Genomic DNA, 15,516 nt, shown 5'->3' on the forward strand with positions numbered 1-15,516 from the left:
CACCATATTAACTTGGTACTTGATAAAGACTATTGCATATAGAGAAGCATTCATCATATAAAGCTCTACATGATGAGGTCGAAGCTCAAAGACTACATGCAGAAGGAAGAATCATGTAGATTTGTGGGTTCAAGGAGGTATGTACCCTGTTAACTCGTCAATTGGTAAGCTTCCATCATTTAGCACTTTACATGATCTTATTCAATTCATTGGAGATGGTAGAGAATCCTTATTTGGATACTACTCAAGATTGAATAATCAAGCTACTATTTTTCATTATCAACACACACACATGGCTGAAACTATGCTTGGTGTATATAAGCAATCTGTTAAAGGGCTAGAGGACATTGTAATCTCACAAACTCAGCATGTAAATGAGTTAGAAAGACTACTTCAATCATCTCAAGAAGAGATTACAAAGCTAAGACAAACTAACAAGAATTTAGAGGAACATGCACTCCAAAAAACCCAACTAAAAAGTACTCTTTTTGGATTAAGAGTGAGATCTAGACAGTTTAAGAGTGTTACATACCTAGTAGATTAGGAAACCTTGGACATCTTTTGGGCCCTTTTCTAATTACCTTCATTAGCAATGGACCAATAGGAAGAGAGGAGTGTGCACATTTGGTCTCCTCCAAAAGTAGGGGGCAACTAGGCTTGTCTCCCTCATTACTACATTTGTGGGGCTCAAAAACTAGGGAGTGGCCATAAATTAGGGAGATGGAGTGCAAAAAGTAGGAGGAAGCCATAAAATAAGGGGGTAGCTTCTAAAAGTAGAGGACTCCACCAATTTCAGCCCCATCATTCTCGTGGGTTAAAAAACCCTTAAAAATAGGATTTTTCAAAAAAAAATCAAAAGTACATTTTTCACTCTCAAAACCAAACCCAAACCATATTATATCAAAAAACTTATTTTTTCACCTCACATTTCTCTCCCTCCACATTATTCTTCTCTCCAACATCATCCTCTTCACCCCAAATCTCAAATCTCCATAGCTCAGTCTCTCTCTACTATGTAACCTTCTCTCTCTCTCTCTCTCTCTCTCTCTCTCTCTCTCTCTCTCTCTCTCTCTCTCTCTCTCTCTCTCTCTCTCTCTCTCTCTACTGTGCTTAGATTTGTAGTGTTCTCTATCTCTATCACGCACGTGTGCACACATTGGAATCTCCTCGCACCCACATCTACCTCCCTCTCCCCAACAACCTCTAATTTGTACTGTGCAACCTTCTTTCTTTCTCTCCCCCCCTAAAACTGTTCTAGCAAAACACATTATGGAGGGTAGTGCATCTTTGTCGAGAAGAAGGCCAAGGGATGAGGCTGGGCTCTTCTCATGCACAATATCAGGGATGAACACGATGCTTGGACCGTTGAAAAATAATTTCAAAGGAAGATTGGGTATATTTGCAGAGCAGCCCAGTGCCACTAGACCACATTGAGTTCGGCATCGAGATGTGGTTGAGCACCATTGGAAGGGGCATCTACTAGGATTCAAGGAAACAAGGCATGATGGATTGGTGGCCCTAGTACAACATGTGTACTCAGCATCAGAAATTTCTTTGAGCCCACATTGTCATAGTCCTCGTTTCCCTTGTTGCATCTATATGCTTTCACTTTGGTATGTTAGTGTACATGGTATTTGAACTATTCTTTTCAACTTTATTTATTAACAATTTCCTCATTTCCAGATATTTTTCCTTCCAATATCATTGAGGAGAATCCCATAAGGAGCCTAACAAGAACATTCTATGCCATACACGCACACATTAGGGATGGTGTATTCTCTAACAATGCCTTCTGACCTTGCTAGTCGAAAGATTTTCTTCTACACCCACAAATATGTAGTCCCGAAACAGGTCAACAGGTTTGGTAAGCTTGAAGAACTTCCCTCTCCTTCTCTCTCTAGTGTTGAATGACTAATGTTTGATGTTTGGACTATTGTTGCACTTAAAGCAAAGATGGCCAATGATATGCATTCTTCTTTGTACACAAAGGCCTCAAGATCAGTTGGTCTTAGCTGGGCATGCCCTGTGCATGTGTTTGCCCACATGTTTCAGGCCATTACTTGCACACAAACGCCAACAATGTACATGTGTAAGGTGGTAGGCTATGAAGAGATTTTTAATTTGGTTGGCCAAGGGTGGGACATTATGGAGGGGGAGCACAAAGGAGAGAATTTTTGGTGCAATGTAGTGCATTCCAATGTCTCCTTTCGATTCTTTGCGAGCTCGTACCACTTCGTGTACTTGTTTCTGTTATTACGAGCGGTGGATGAGGAAGAAGGGTGCATGGATACCCTTACAAGCTCAAGAGGAGGTTGTAGAGCCTATATATCTCTCTATAGGCCTACCTAATGTGGGGATAGAGATTGTCCAAGTAAGTAAGAATTGGAGCCTTTTAAACATCCGATCACCTACGCATTTTGGGATTTGAGGGAATCAATAATGCTTGCTTCAATGAGCAGTCCGAGAGTAAGAAGGTAAGGATTGTTTGACATTTAAACCTCTATATTTGCCCTTTCTAGAGTCACTTATTCTGTTGTGTGTTTGGATAGGTTGAAAGGAAGATGGAAGCAACACCAAGGTGTCCTCGGATTGGGGGCCAGATGATGTCACCTTGGTTCAAAGAATCTAAGCTGTGAGTATCCACCACTGGAACAATTTTGTAATATCCCTCAACCGGAGTTTTGTATCAAAAAATATTTTCTAAGATACTTCAGTATTTAAACTATGTTGTCTAGTTTCTTGAAGAAGTGGTTTCGTCCTTTAAAAAATCAACAATTTTTTTTGGGTCCAGTGTGAAATGGCTACTATCTTGTATAAATAGTACTTTGAAGGCCTTATGTGTCATTTTTTTTGGGTCCAGTGTGAAATGGCTACTATCTTGTATAAATAGTACTTTGAAGGCCTTATGTGTCATTTTTCACTCATTCTCAATAGCACAAGCCACCTCCACGCCACCTTCACTCTCGAGCTTCAGAGCACATGGTTTCCTACGAACGCTTCATGGACTTCCTCCATGAGAGAAAGTTTCTAGAGGCCACACACTTGCACGTAATGTTCACTCGTGAGATCGATTGGATCTCCACACTCCGCCTCCATGAAGAATTATTTGTGGCACGTTATCTTACATGGACACCCACATCAAGCTGCACTCTGTCTCTTTGGCTACCAATGATGACAGATTGTGGGTGCCCTCCAACCTCCTAGAGTACATAAACCACAACGAAAGGCCCTTCCAAAACAGCTCAGAAGATTTGAAGCAATGGCTATGAAATATGGACACTTCCTAGAGCTTGACAAGAAGCAAGTACGCAAGCTCAACAGAGGTGCCATTGGCCATTGCTTCCTATCATGGCTGGCCTACTTTGTTTTCTTCCTTTCAAAATGAGAGGAGTAAGAGGAAGTTGAAATGCCACAACTGCGCCTTGGCGGATTCATCCTCCACGATAAGAAAGAGCCTAAGAGTACAGCGCACACATGTGTCAGTGAAAGCCTGATTGTCTCGCAAAACAATTTCCAAGAGGTGCGCTAGCGTTCGCAAAAAATTCGCACCGCTTTGAGGCCACTGGAAGCAACACTACAATTGAAGATGAAGATGACTCTGCCCCCCTTCTTGAGATAGAGATTGACTCTCTATGTCCGGTTGTGGTAGGGGGAGGAGATTTCCATTTTTTTGCATGACATTGAAAAGTCATGTGGCCTCCGCATGGATGAGTGCTTGAGCATGCTCAAGGTGAAGGCGGAGTTTCCATTGGATGACTCTAACATAGGTAACATGGAGGAGAACCTCCTCCCACTCACACAGACTTGGTGGAGGAGATAGTGGTGATTTCTCTAGAGGCAGCCAGGAATACAGAGCAAGCAAACGTCATCGAGGATGAGTTCCAAGCAGTGCAACAAAGTGTATCCCTCATAATTGTGCCTTGGACACCAACTCCAACACATAGTACGAACGAGCCCAAGTCCAACATTGCCTTGGAAAGAAAGGCTAATGTAAATGAAGATGAGCATGAGAGGGTGCTAGAGATGGATGGTTTTGCTATGCGGGGTGGGGCAACGCAATCTACTATATTTTACAAAGGAAATCAAAGAATTATATGCATTTTGATTTTGAAGTTTTAAAAGTAATCATGTCTTATATTTACATCATATCCCTTCCCTTACATTCTTCACTTTCAAAAAAGATCACTTAAGGAGACCAACTTCATACTGTATTGAGTTGTCAATAGAGCATCTCAATTGCATGATATTTAAATAAGGTATTTCAAACCTCCTTTGAAAATGATGATATTTAAATAAGGGATTTCAAATGAAATAAACGTGTTTTCCCTTAACGATATGGCCGAAAATAAGCATTCAAATTTTAGGAAAAAAACTACAAATTTTTTTAAGAGAGCTAGAGGGGTGCGAAAATGGCTTGTACGAGGCCCACGTACAGAGCATTTTTGCACCCCTCTGGCCGTCACAATTTTGATAGCTTTACACCCTCCACTAGAATGAGAATAACTTATTTAGCCTCTAATTAATCACATAAAATGGTGGATATTAAAAAAAATCAATATATATTTTCTTTATTTTGAAAAAAGTGGCCAAGGCCACATTTGGTTTGGTAATCAGTGAGCATGCAAAAAGATATTGAGAACCACATGAAGATGTACTGCAATCTACAAGAGCAAGGTCATCCCTTTAGATCTCTAATTTACCTTAATTTTACAAAGGAAATCAAAAATTACATGCATTCTGATTTTGAAGGTTTAAAAACAATCATGTCTTGTATTTACATCATCTTCCTTCCCTTGCATTCTTCATTTGGGAAAAGACCATTTAAGGAGACCAACTTCATGACGTATTAGGTTGTCTATAGAGCATCTTAATTCCATGATATTTAAATGAGGGATTCCAAACCTCCTTTGAAAATAATGGTAAAGGTGATACCTTGAATTAGCACACTCAACACATGCTGGAAGAGGAAATCACAATTTTGATAGCTTTATGCCCTCCACTAGTAACTTCTTTCTTGCTTATTTATTTTAAGATTTTTTATGTATGCATAGCTTGGCTCCATATCTAGCCATCTCAAGTGATGCACAATGGAAATGTTACAAATTTCCATCCTAATGGCAATTTTGATCTACGTCCAATTTTAAGGGATTTGAGTTTTAATATTGATAAAAACCTTCAAATTTTAGGAAAAAAACTATTAAAAATTTAAGGAGGGCCAGAGGGATGCAAAAATGGCATGTAGTACGAGGCCCTCGTACTACACAGCATTTTTGCACCCCTCTAGCCATCACGATTTTCCTACTCTTAACCCCATTTGAGCCACCCCATGCCCTTCGGCGATGATAGTTTATCCTGAATTGATACATCTTACAATTAAAAACCATGTGGGCCAGAAGGGTGCGAAAATGGCCATTGCACGTGGCCCAGAGGGGCCTTTTTCGCACCCTTATGGCCCTTTATTGAAACGTGATGGAAGATATATTACACGATTAAATCAAATAGACAATCAATAGACAAAAGGAAGTAATAATACACCTCAAAAATTCATTAATATCAAAAGTTGAGATACATCGAAAATTGAGATACATCATTTTTCGTTCCTCTTTTCTCCGCGTGAATACGATGGGCCAATTGCATATCCTTTACCATTATGGTGACCCGCTTTGCATGGATGGCACACAAGTTGGTGTCCTCAAATAGATTAACAAGATATGCTTCAGCAACTTCTTGCAAGGCCTCAAGGGCAACCGAATGCATCCGACATTCCATCTTGTATTCCCATAAAATTTCTTTGCACGTTTGTGAGAAAGGTGCACTCTGGATGAGAAGCTCTACAGACTTCTAGTAGTGCCATACTCTTGGAAAGCTATGTACCCTAAGTGTCTCCTGCTATGGGGGCGGGGCCACGAGGAAGACGCTTAGGGGGGCGAGGTCGACTTCCTTCCGTTTCTTTTTGGGGCCGGTGCTTCTTGCTCTTGCTCTTTCTCTTTCTCTTGCTCTTGCTCTTGCTCTTGCTCCTACTGCTCCTCTTGCTCCCCTTGCCACCCTTGATGTTGTGTGTTGACGCTTTGGCAAGGTCTTTGACCCTACGGCTGGGTGGTTTTGGGAATCTCCATGTATGCCCACATAAGCTCCCTGCAGTCGGTGTCGGTGTCTATGTCTGTTACACTGCTATCTTCCGTGTCGTAATCTACCAACTTTACTTGTTTACTTGGCCAAGATGAGCTGGCTTGCTCTATCAAATTTTTCTTGAGATTGTAGTTGTAACGCTCCAAATTTTTCTTGAGATTGCAGTTGTAACGCTCCAAATTCTTGTTTGTGTTGTCCTTCAATCGGCCGTGTCGTTCTTTGTTTATTTTCTTCCACTGTTTGCTTTGTCCACGCCATGGTGAGGAGAGCTAGGGGTAAGGATGCGAATGCTCTCATTGGTAAAGAATAGAGGTCGACCTTTATTTATACAAGAAAATGCCATCGTTGCAATAACCCTTAAAAAACCCTAATTTTAAGAGGTCACTCACGCATGCAAACAAATCGTATGCCTGCTAAATGCATGGGGCATCATTCGAATGAGCATTCACTAGAGACTATTGATAACATCGAGAAAATATTTTATTGGTCTAGAAGGGTGCGAAATTAGCCTTTCCGATCAAATAGCACAGTGAATTTTTGCACCCTTTTGGACAATTATCACAAAGTTTCAAAACACAAGAATATGTGGAATACAAAGCATGTCATATTTCAAAAATCAACATCTTGAGACTTCTTCAAGTATTACAAAGTAACGTAAATCTTTGGGATACAATTCAAGTCATCAAAAAAAACTACATTTCAAGATATTACAAAGCTTCCTCGCTACCAATCAAACCTAGCAAGGGAAGTATATCAATCTAACAAAATTGGTAATGACGCATGACTTCACGGTCCTCGAAACCAAGGGGGACACCAAAAACCATAATAGAATTTGCACCATAGACTGTCGGTGCTCTGCAATGTTCCTAGCAAACCGCAAAGTGGCCTCCCGCTCGTCAGCATGGAAAACTGAGCCCTGCTAATGCTACATGCAAAAAACAAAATTGTCGATCTAGGCGGTAAGGTTATGCAAATCCTTGACTTCATCCTCTTGGGTTGAGAGGGCATCCTCATCAAGTTGGATGGGGACCTTGATAGAGAATAAGTACCGTGGGAGTTCGGAAGCAGTGATTGTGCCCATAAGGAGTTGAGTGCTTTATGCTCTGAAAGTGCTTGTACATACAAAATGGACAAAAAGAGAGAGGGTGCTCATTTATAGTGGCCAACGTAATCATTACACAAAACCCTAGTTTTTAGAGAAATGTCACACACTAGGAAAATGGGTTTTTAAACACAAAAGATAACATGGTTGCATATTAGGCAAAAAAGAACCATTTACATTCTCAATTATAACACATTGAATAGATAATATCCCCATAGATCAGCTACACATCAACCCTAGGCCTCATTCAAATCTATAGGGGCCCATACTTTACCAACTCTCCTACGTGTAACCCTCCATGCTGCATGACATGCAGGCCTAGTCCCTGCCCTCCACCTTGCTATTTTACCAACTCTCCTACGTGTAACCCTCCATGCTGCATGACATGCAGGCCTAGTCCCTGCCCTCCACCTTGCTATTTTCTGACCCTTACTTTTCATTTTGGCAATTTGGGCTAATTTGGGCATTCAAGCCCTCTCCCTTGAAAGGTTTCTTCCAAAGGTATAATGAAAGAACCAATCAAACATTTCTTTGAGACAGTTTGATCGAGTCTTGCCACCTCCATGTCTTGTGTTCTTGAAATAAACTCCCCTTGCACGGTAATGAATTTTCTCCATTCCTTAGGTGCTCCACATGTCAAGCAAGCTGTAGGCGTTCATGAAATATGCAGCATGAGCATACAAGATGTGTTGCAGATACCAAACAAAACCACCTTTCAGGAAATGTGCATTAGAAGAAGAAATCTATTTGCAAAACCTTAAAAAGCATTAGTTATCATGTAATGCACAATATTCAATTCACCCCATGTGCGGACCACGGCTTCAATGAAGCTTTGCAACTCTGCTTAAAATTATTTATGATTTTCGTCTATTGTGCTACTTTTACTCATCAACCGCACTACCTTATTGAAATTTGCCCACACTTGCTCACGAAAAATAACTATGTTTGCATCCAAGCAGTATGAAGTAATACAAGCACAAAGGTCTTTCCACAGCTCCCATCTCTTCGTCGCAGGAACATTTTCACGTTCCTCAACTTGTTGCCTATCTGTGTTTCTTTGAACCTTGTCTCGTTTGTTGAAAGGCTTCTGCAGAAACCTTCTCACCTTTCCTCCACTCATTGAAAACTTTTGAGCAACCATATGTGAAACTCCACAGGTCTTTTGGTTAACTCATATCTCCACGTTGCCCCCATGGCAACCAATGTCATTTAAAATCTTCTTCACTCTAGCAATCGCCTCATCCTGTCAAGTTTTACTAGGTATAGTGAGAATGCATAATCTATGTGACACTTTAAGAGGCGGTCAAAGATATGCATGAAAGCATGCAAAGTATAAAAGTGAACATTCCTAAGAGGGAAAGGAATTATGGGGTTCCAGCTATTATCCCTTAAGTCCCTATTTGGATGAGCCAACCTAGGTGATGAAAGGACACCACTGTCCCACTCTCCCTCACAATTTCATATTGCCTCGCATTCCTCTTCACCATTGGCCATCCCCTTGCATTTCTTCTTGGTTTTTTGTTTCAATCCATGCATGCACCAAGGGCATGGGTGAGTTGTATTTGCACCTTGAGTGCAACCCAGCATACACTTTATTATCTTCAAATCCCCACCAAGATGCCAATCAAATGTCAAATCTCCCTAAACCATCAACATCCAACTTTTGACCTTCTATTTGTGACTTTATCACATCACTAACCCAAGGCAACCTCTCAAAGACCCATGATAGCACCTCGTGTGTCGCCTTGGGAACCTCAAATGCTCCTAAACCACCATATATCTTTCTCTAATTGAACATTGAACAATGGTTTAGTATGTGAAATATTATCATTCCCTTGCTCTTGAAAATCAATTGTACTCTCTCCCTCATCAACCAGGCCCTTTTGCAAGAGTGGTAGCAGATGGAGACTTAAAGGCTACTGCCATAGCGTGGTTCATGAGTGTGACACTCATTCTCTCTAACCTTCTTCCCTTCACAATCTAGCACTCATCCAACTTCAGCACAAAGGAGACCTTGGAACCTATAAAATACGAAAATCAAACAAAATGTTAAGTCGTTCCCTGTAAATGAGCATAGAACTAATGCGTACAAGGTTACTTGTGTTACTTACATCCAGAAGGCAACCCATAGAACAACATCATTGCCTTTTTTAGCTTTCGCATTTCAACAAAACTGTTGTTGAACTCGTTGAATTCGAATAAAACATTACCATCCACAATCTTCTTCTTTCACCATGCTCTACAATGATAAGTGTATCGTTGATGTGGTAGTAATCCCCAATCCTACATTTTACAACTTCATTGCTCACTCCCTTTGCTAGATGAACCCTCTTTGGTGGTGGGAAAAGGTTATGTGTGATACCTTTCTTTACAAAGGGTGTCTCCTAGCAATTGATGAAGAGCTTTGTAGCCATTTGTGCTAATGCCTACCTCATCGCATGCATTAACAACATCAACATTGCTGATACTTTGGGAAACCTCTTGTATGATTTCATTGGAAATAACCATACGTATCTTCCTACAACGGGGATCCCTAATCATTTTTAAGCACATGATCCCTTGTTTTTGTGAAAGAGCGCAAGAGCTCATTACTCTCCCAAGTTTGATTAGAGCATGTGGCATATTGAAGGAATACTCTAAAAACTAGCAAAATTACATTGACATTACATAAGTGCACACATGATTTACATTGGCATTTTGAATTGGAAGTGCTAGAGAATAAGAAAGAGGAGCCATACCGCGCTGCTTGAATTCTCTGCTTATGAGTGCCCCCCTAACGGCAAGTGTTTTGATGTGGTTGAGTGGCCTCTTATGCTCCCTAGCTCCAATAGGAGTGCTTTCATGTGGGAGATGGTCAACGTAAGCTTTTCCACACACACTGCTCTCTTTTGATTTACACCCTCAAGCTCCTTGATTTTTACTTGAGCCTGAAGTAGGCCTTGGTGTACACTAGCAAGGTTAACTTGGAGCGTATGCAACTATGATGATAAGTAGAAGACTCTACCAGCATCGTGAGTTATTGCTAATCTCTTCCAATAGTCGAGCATCCCATTCTCACCATCTCCCACATGCTGAATAAATGATGGTAAGTCTTTGAAAGTGGGTGGGTAATGCACTCTTAGGTCAGCTAGGTATAAATGATGGTAAGTCTTTGAAAGTGGGTGGGTAATGCACTCTTGGGTCAGCTAGGTATAGATGCCCATCAACCCATAGATCCAACTTAGTGTGACCAACTTGTCTATATACATTCCTCTCATGTTCTGTGAGATGAACCTTGCCCAAAGTTGCATACTCTTCCAACACCCGCACATGCAAATCCGCCTTGCGTCGATTCAATGGCACATTAGTGTTAGTGGTTTCACGCAATGCTATGCTTAGAAGGAGTTGATAGTGGAAATGAAGAGGAAGGCCCAAAGATCACAGTAGAGAGAGAGAGAGAGAGAGAGAGAGAGAGAGAGAGAGAGAGAGAGAGATAGGAGTTGAGATTAGAGGAAGTGAGTGTATGCCATAACCTTCCAAGGATTTGAGATTAGAGAGAGAGAGAGAGAGAGAGAGAGAGAGAGAGAGAGAGAGAGAGAATGTTTGCATGCCATTAGCTCATAGTACAGAGAGAAATGGAGACTTGAGAGCAGATGAGAGGATTATAGAGAGAGGGATAGAGTGAGGCTATGCAGGCCAAGCTCATAGTAGAGAGATGAGTAGAGAGAAAGAGAGAGAGAGATTTGGTTCAATTTTGGGGGGGGAAAGAGATTGAAATTTGATTTTTTGACATATATATGGGTTTGGGATAACTTTTAAAGCAAAAAAGTTCAAAAATGAGAGAAAAAAAATCACTATTTTGGGCCCCCCTTAGTTGCGAGATTGATGATGCGGAAAGTGATAAGAGATCTCTGATTTGGTTGATTTGGTGGGGAAGTGGAGGCCTTAAATGAAGGAGAAAAAGGTGGAGGCATTCAATGATGAGATAGAGTGGATTTTAGGGGGAAATCAAGGTTAAAAATTGAATGTTTTACATATATATGGGTCTGGGGTTAGTTTCAAAGTATTAAACTTGCAAAATGGGAAAAAAAATCCATTTTGGGCCCCCCCCTTAGTTATGAGTTTTCTAGAAAGAGAAGAGGAGAGAGAATGACAACATTAGACCCTATTTTTTAGGGGAGTCATGGGCTAGAAAGCTCAAATTATAAGCTCCAAGTAGCCCTCTTCATTGACCTTGTCTCCTTAAGAAAACACAAAATTAGCCTTTTTCACTTAAATCACTATTGAAAATCAACTCTTCAGCATTCTTTTGATGAGCAACACCATGAGCATTCCTTATGAGAGCTAATGGTTTCTTCTTCATGACATTCCATAGCACCACACATCCATCATCTGAACCAGAGAGGAACTCAGTATTTGTCAAAAAACAGCAGCACTCCATCGATGCAGCATGACCTCTAAACACCAACTGGGTCTCATCTGGAATCTGTCAACATAGCAAAAGATGGATTGACAATAGTTTGAGCACTCAAAAACATTCTTGAATATTATGCATAAATGCACAAAAAATTAAATATCTTAGAAGACAATCCTTACCAAAATATGAAGGCAAGGATAACATACAAAAGACACACGACATTCTATTTTTGAAAATGCATAATGGTCTCATAAGAGTTTTCCATTTTAAGAAAATGAATAAAAGTTTAACAAAGAGGATAGCCTTTGTTTACTAATTTACTTTTCCTTTTCCACAATTATAAGACCCAAAAGATGTGCAAAGGTCTCCTAATGAATACATGGGGTTGCTAAAGAAAGAAACGGATGAAGCTTGCTTGAAGCTGCATAAATAGTGTGTAGGAGGTTTTTGCTTGGATAATCCTCTAGATAGAATTACTATAATCAAGTCTGGTATTAAAAATAGTGACTTGATTGAAATTATCAAGCTCTCGGAGTGTGCAGGGCTTTGAAGGAGGGTAGTGAAGGAAGTTTGTAATGATGACTTTCGTGACTTGGTCAAGCCTAATGAGGTGGTGGAGGCTTGCAACAAGGTTTCAATAAGCACGAAGGGATACAAAGCCATATCACAGCTACTCATCCAAGATATCAAGCCTCGTCATCTTTGTGTGTTCGGCTTACCCCGACCACATATCGTAGCAATGGTACGACACCAACAAAATTGGGCTATTCCAGGGTTTATAGGTGAATATAAACACATTGACAGTTTAATGGCTATGGCCAAAGAAAAAGAAATCAAATTCAAGTACAACATGTATAATAACATATTTACAGACATTAGAAGGATCCAATTAGCCATGGTGAAGTTTTATCAGTGCACACAATAGAGGGTTGTGAGGGTAATCTTATTTTTGTTATCAAGCTTGATGAGGCACATATTCTACTTAGTAATAGTTTTTTCTTCATGTAATTTGTGCATTGACTAATTAATATGACATAAATTGATTATTAATATATTTTTTTTCTATGTGAAGCATATTTTGTTTGTGCATGGCCCATACTTTGTGATAAACCAAGGGCCTCTTGCTACATGGAGTACTCAAGGCATTCAAAAATCACACTATGTTGCACGTATCAACTATTTTTGTACAACTCGACACGGTGGGAAAACAAAAATAAATGCATTACGAGAGCTCTTCAACACATTCTACCGAAGACAAATGCAATGATATAATGTAATTCTGAAAAGCCACATTAGTTTATACCACCTAAAATATAGCTGCTATTATTAACATCAATATAATATAAACATTCATCATGCTCAATAAATCGTATCTCTATGTGCAGGATGGAGATTGAGATGAAGAAAGTCATGGTGATGCAAAGCATACAAAATTTTGAAGAAAGCAGCAAACACTATATACCAATAATTGTTCTGCTTTAAGACAAATACTATGTAACAAAAAAATTTCAATACGAGTAGAAAAAGACTTCTTTAAAAAGTCTTCTTCTTTTTCCATTCTTCTTCCTTTTCTCTTCCTCAACGAGATTACCCTCCTTTTTGAGGTTTTATTTGGGTAGTTGTTCACTGTTGCATGACGAATGAAGATCAATACAAGGATGCAACAAAAAAGACACTTAGGGCTCTTGAAAAGAGTTCCAAGTTGTAGACGAATGTGGGAGAGGGCTTGACAATAATCCCACATGGGAACTTTTGGGAGTTCTAGAGTTTTTGTATAAAAGGTGGCTCATTTGAGAGCTAGAGCACTCTTTGGTCATTTGGTTGAGAGGCTCATAGAGAGAGCTTGCTCTTTAGCTCCTTCTCAAGTACTCTCCCAAGGCTCTCCATCTCCATTCTTGCTTCAATCTTATACTCTCTATTCTCTACATTTTCAATGATATGAGGTTTTGGTCTACACACTTGCTAATCTAGATTTCTTAATGATGTTTTGATTTGTGAGTTGTAGAGTGCATGTGATGAAGCTTGTGCATGAAATGATGTGTAGTTGAGGCTTGTGTGATAGCTCTTTGCATGTTAAGTTCTTTGCATAAGTTGCATTTTTTGTGCTTAAGTGTAGCCTAATCTTGATGCTTTGATTATGTTAGATTGATGTGTTGATTGTGTTAGATTGATTGCTTGAGTGTTGAAGAAGGATTGAGTAGGACTAGAAGTCATTAGTATGTGGTTAACTCATCTTCTCCCATTCGGGATAGCCTCTATGCGCTAACCGGGTTGCATTCACGGATTGACAAGTGTGTGGGTTGGAGTGTAGCCTCCGCTATGCTATGATGCCCCAAACAATGGCGCCGCTGCCGGGGAACGCACACCTAAGTTAGTGAAGGGTGTTAACCATTACTTCTTACTAAGTACTCCATTGATTGCAAAATCGTGGATTAGGGTAGATTAGAGTAGAGTTTGCAAGGGCATTGAGTGTGTGATCTCAAGGGCGCCTTGTGTGTTTTCGATTTTTTGATTAGAAGCAAAAAAAAAACAAAATTAATTAAAACCTCATTGCGGTAGAGAAATCCCGCCACTAATCAGATTTAAGTACTTTCTGTTTTTGTATTTTTGACGGGGTTGGCGAGAAGTAGGTAGGAAGTAGTGGAAGCGGCCTTTTTTTTATTGTTTTGTTGTTTTGTTGTTTGGTGGGGAGGCATCTCCATCAAGTGCAGCAAAGAAAAAAATAGATATATATATATATATACTTGCAACTGTGGGCGGCTAGCGTTGCTGAAGGCGAAAGTGGGGGCGGCCGACTGAAAGTGGAGGCGGAGGTGTTGCATCTGTAAGGCGGCCAGCTGAAAAAAGAAGGCGGCCTTAAAAAAATTATAAATCTCTATATATATATATATATATATATATTTATATTTATATTTATATTTTTGCAGGGACGTGAGCGCTGCATCAAGCGCTAAAAAATCTGGATAAAACCAGGATTAATCCAAAACTGTTAATTTAAAGGCTTAAAGAAACACGCGCGGCGGCTGGAAAGTGCGTCCGACAGGCAGTTGAAAGCGGGTGAAGGTGGCCGGTGTGGAGCTGCAGTGGGCGCAGCCTGCAGTAGAAGGCGGCTGAAAGGAACGCAGAGGAGATGTTTTTTTAAAAAAAAATTATATATATATATATATATATATATATATATAATCGTTTTTTACGTTGGCGTAGGCGGGTAGAAACGCAGGCGAAGGCGCAGCAACTGAAGCGTCGTCTGCATCGTGTGAAGCACAGTGGAGGTGCCTGCAGTGGGCGAAGCATTAGATGGCACCTGCACTGTGAGGTGTCTGCAGTGGGCGCAGACGGCAGAAGACGGCGTTGGCCAGTGTGAGGTGTCTGCAGTGGGCGCAAACGATAGAAGATGGCGTTGGCCAGTGTGAGGTGTCTGCAGTGGGCGCAGACGGCAGAAGGCGATGGAGTATTAGGCGTAGCCTGAAGACGACAGCAGCTGTACATCGGAGGCATGGTGGCTGTAGTAGCAAGGAAGGCTGTGTGGGAGGCAGTGGCTGGAAACGAAGAGGAGCCGGCTACTACGAAGAGAAGGCAGGTGGGAGCAAGCGGTGGCAAGCAGAAGGCATTGAAGGCAACCCACGCGCGCGCCAGCGACGAATCCGAGCGAGCCGGGAGGCGGAAGATAAGGTTGGTGAATCTTCCATTTTTTTTTTATTTGTATTAATTTTTTCATATTTTTTTGTATTTTTAAATAAAAAAATAATAATAAATATAAAAAACAAAAAAAAATATTTTTTTAAAAAAAACAAAAAGAGAAAAAGAGATTTTTTTATTTTTTTTTAAAAGGGGAAAGAAAAAAGAAGAAGAAAGAAAAAGAAAGAAAAAGAAAAAAAGAAAAAAAACC

This window comes from Cibotium barometz, chromosome 36 (assembly GCF_041138505.1).
Source record: "Cibotium barometz isolate CiBa-2024 chromosome 36, ASM4113850v1, whole genome shotgun sequence".
Lineage (NCBI taxonomy): Eukaryota > Viridiplantae > Streptophyta > Polypodiopsida > Cyatheales > Cibotiaceae > Cibotium > Cibotium barometz.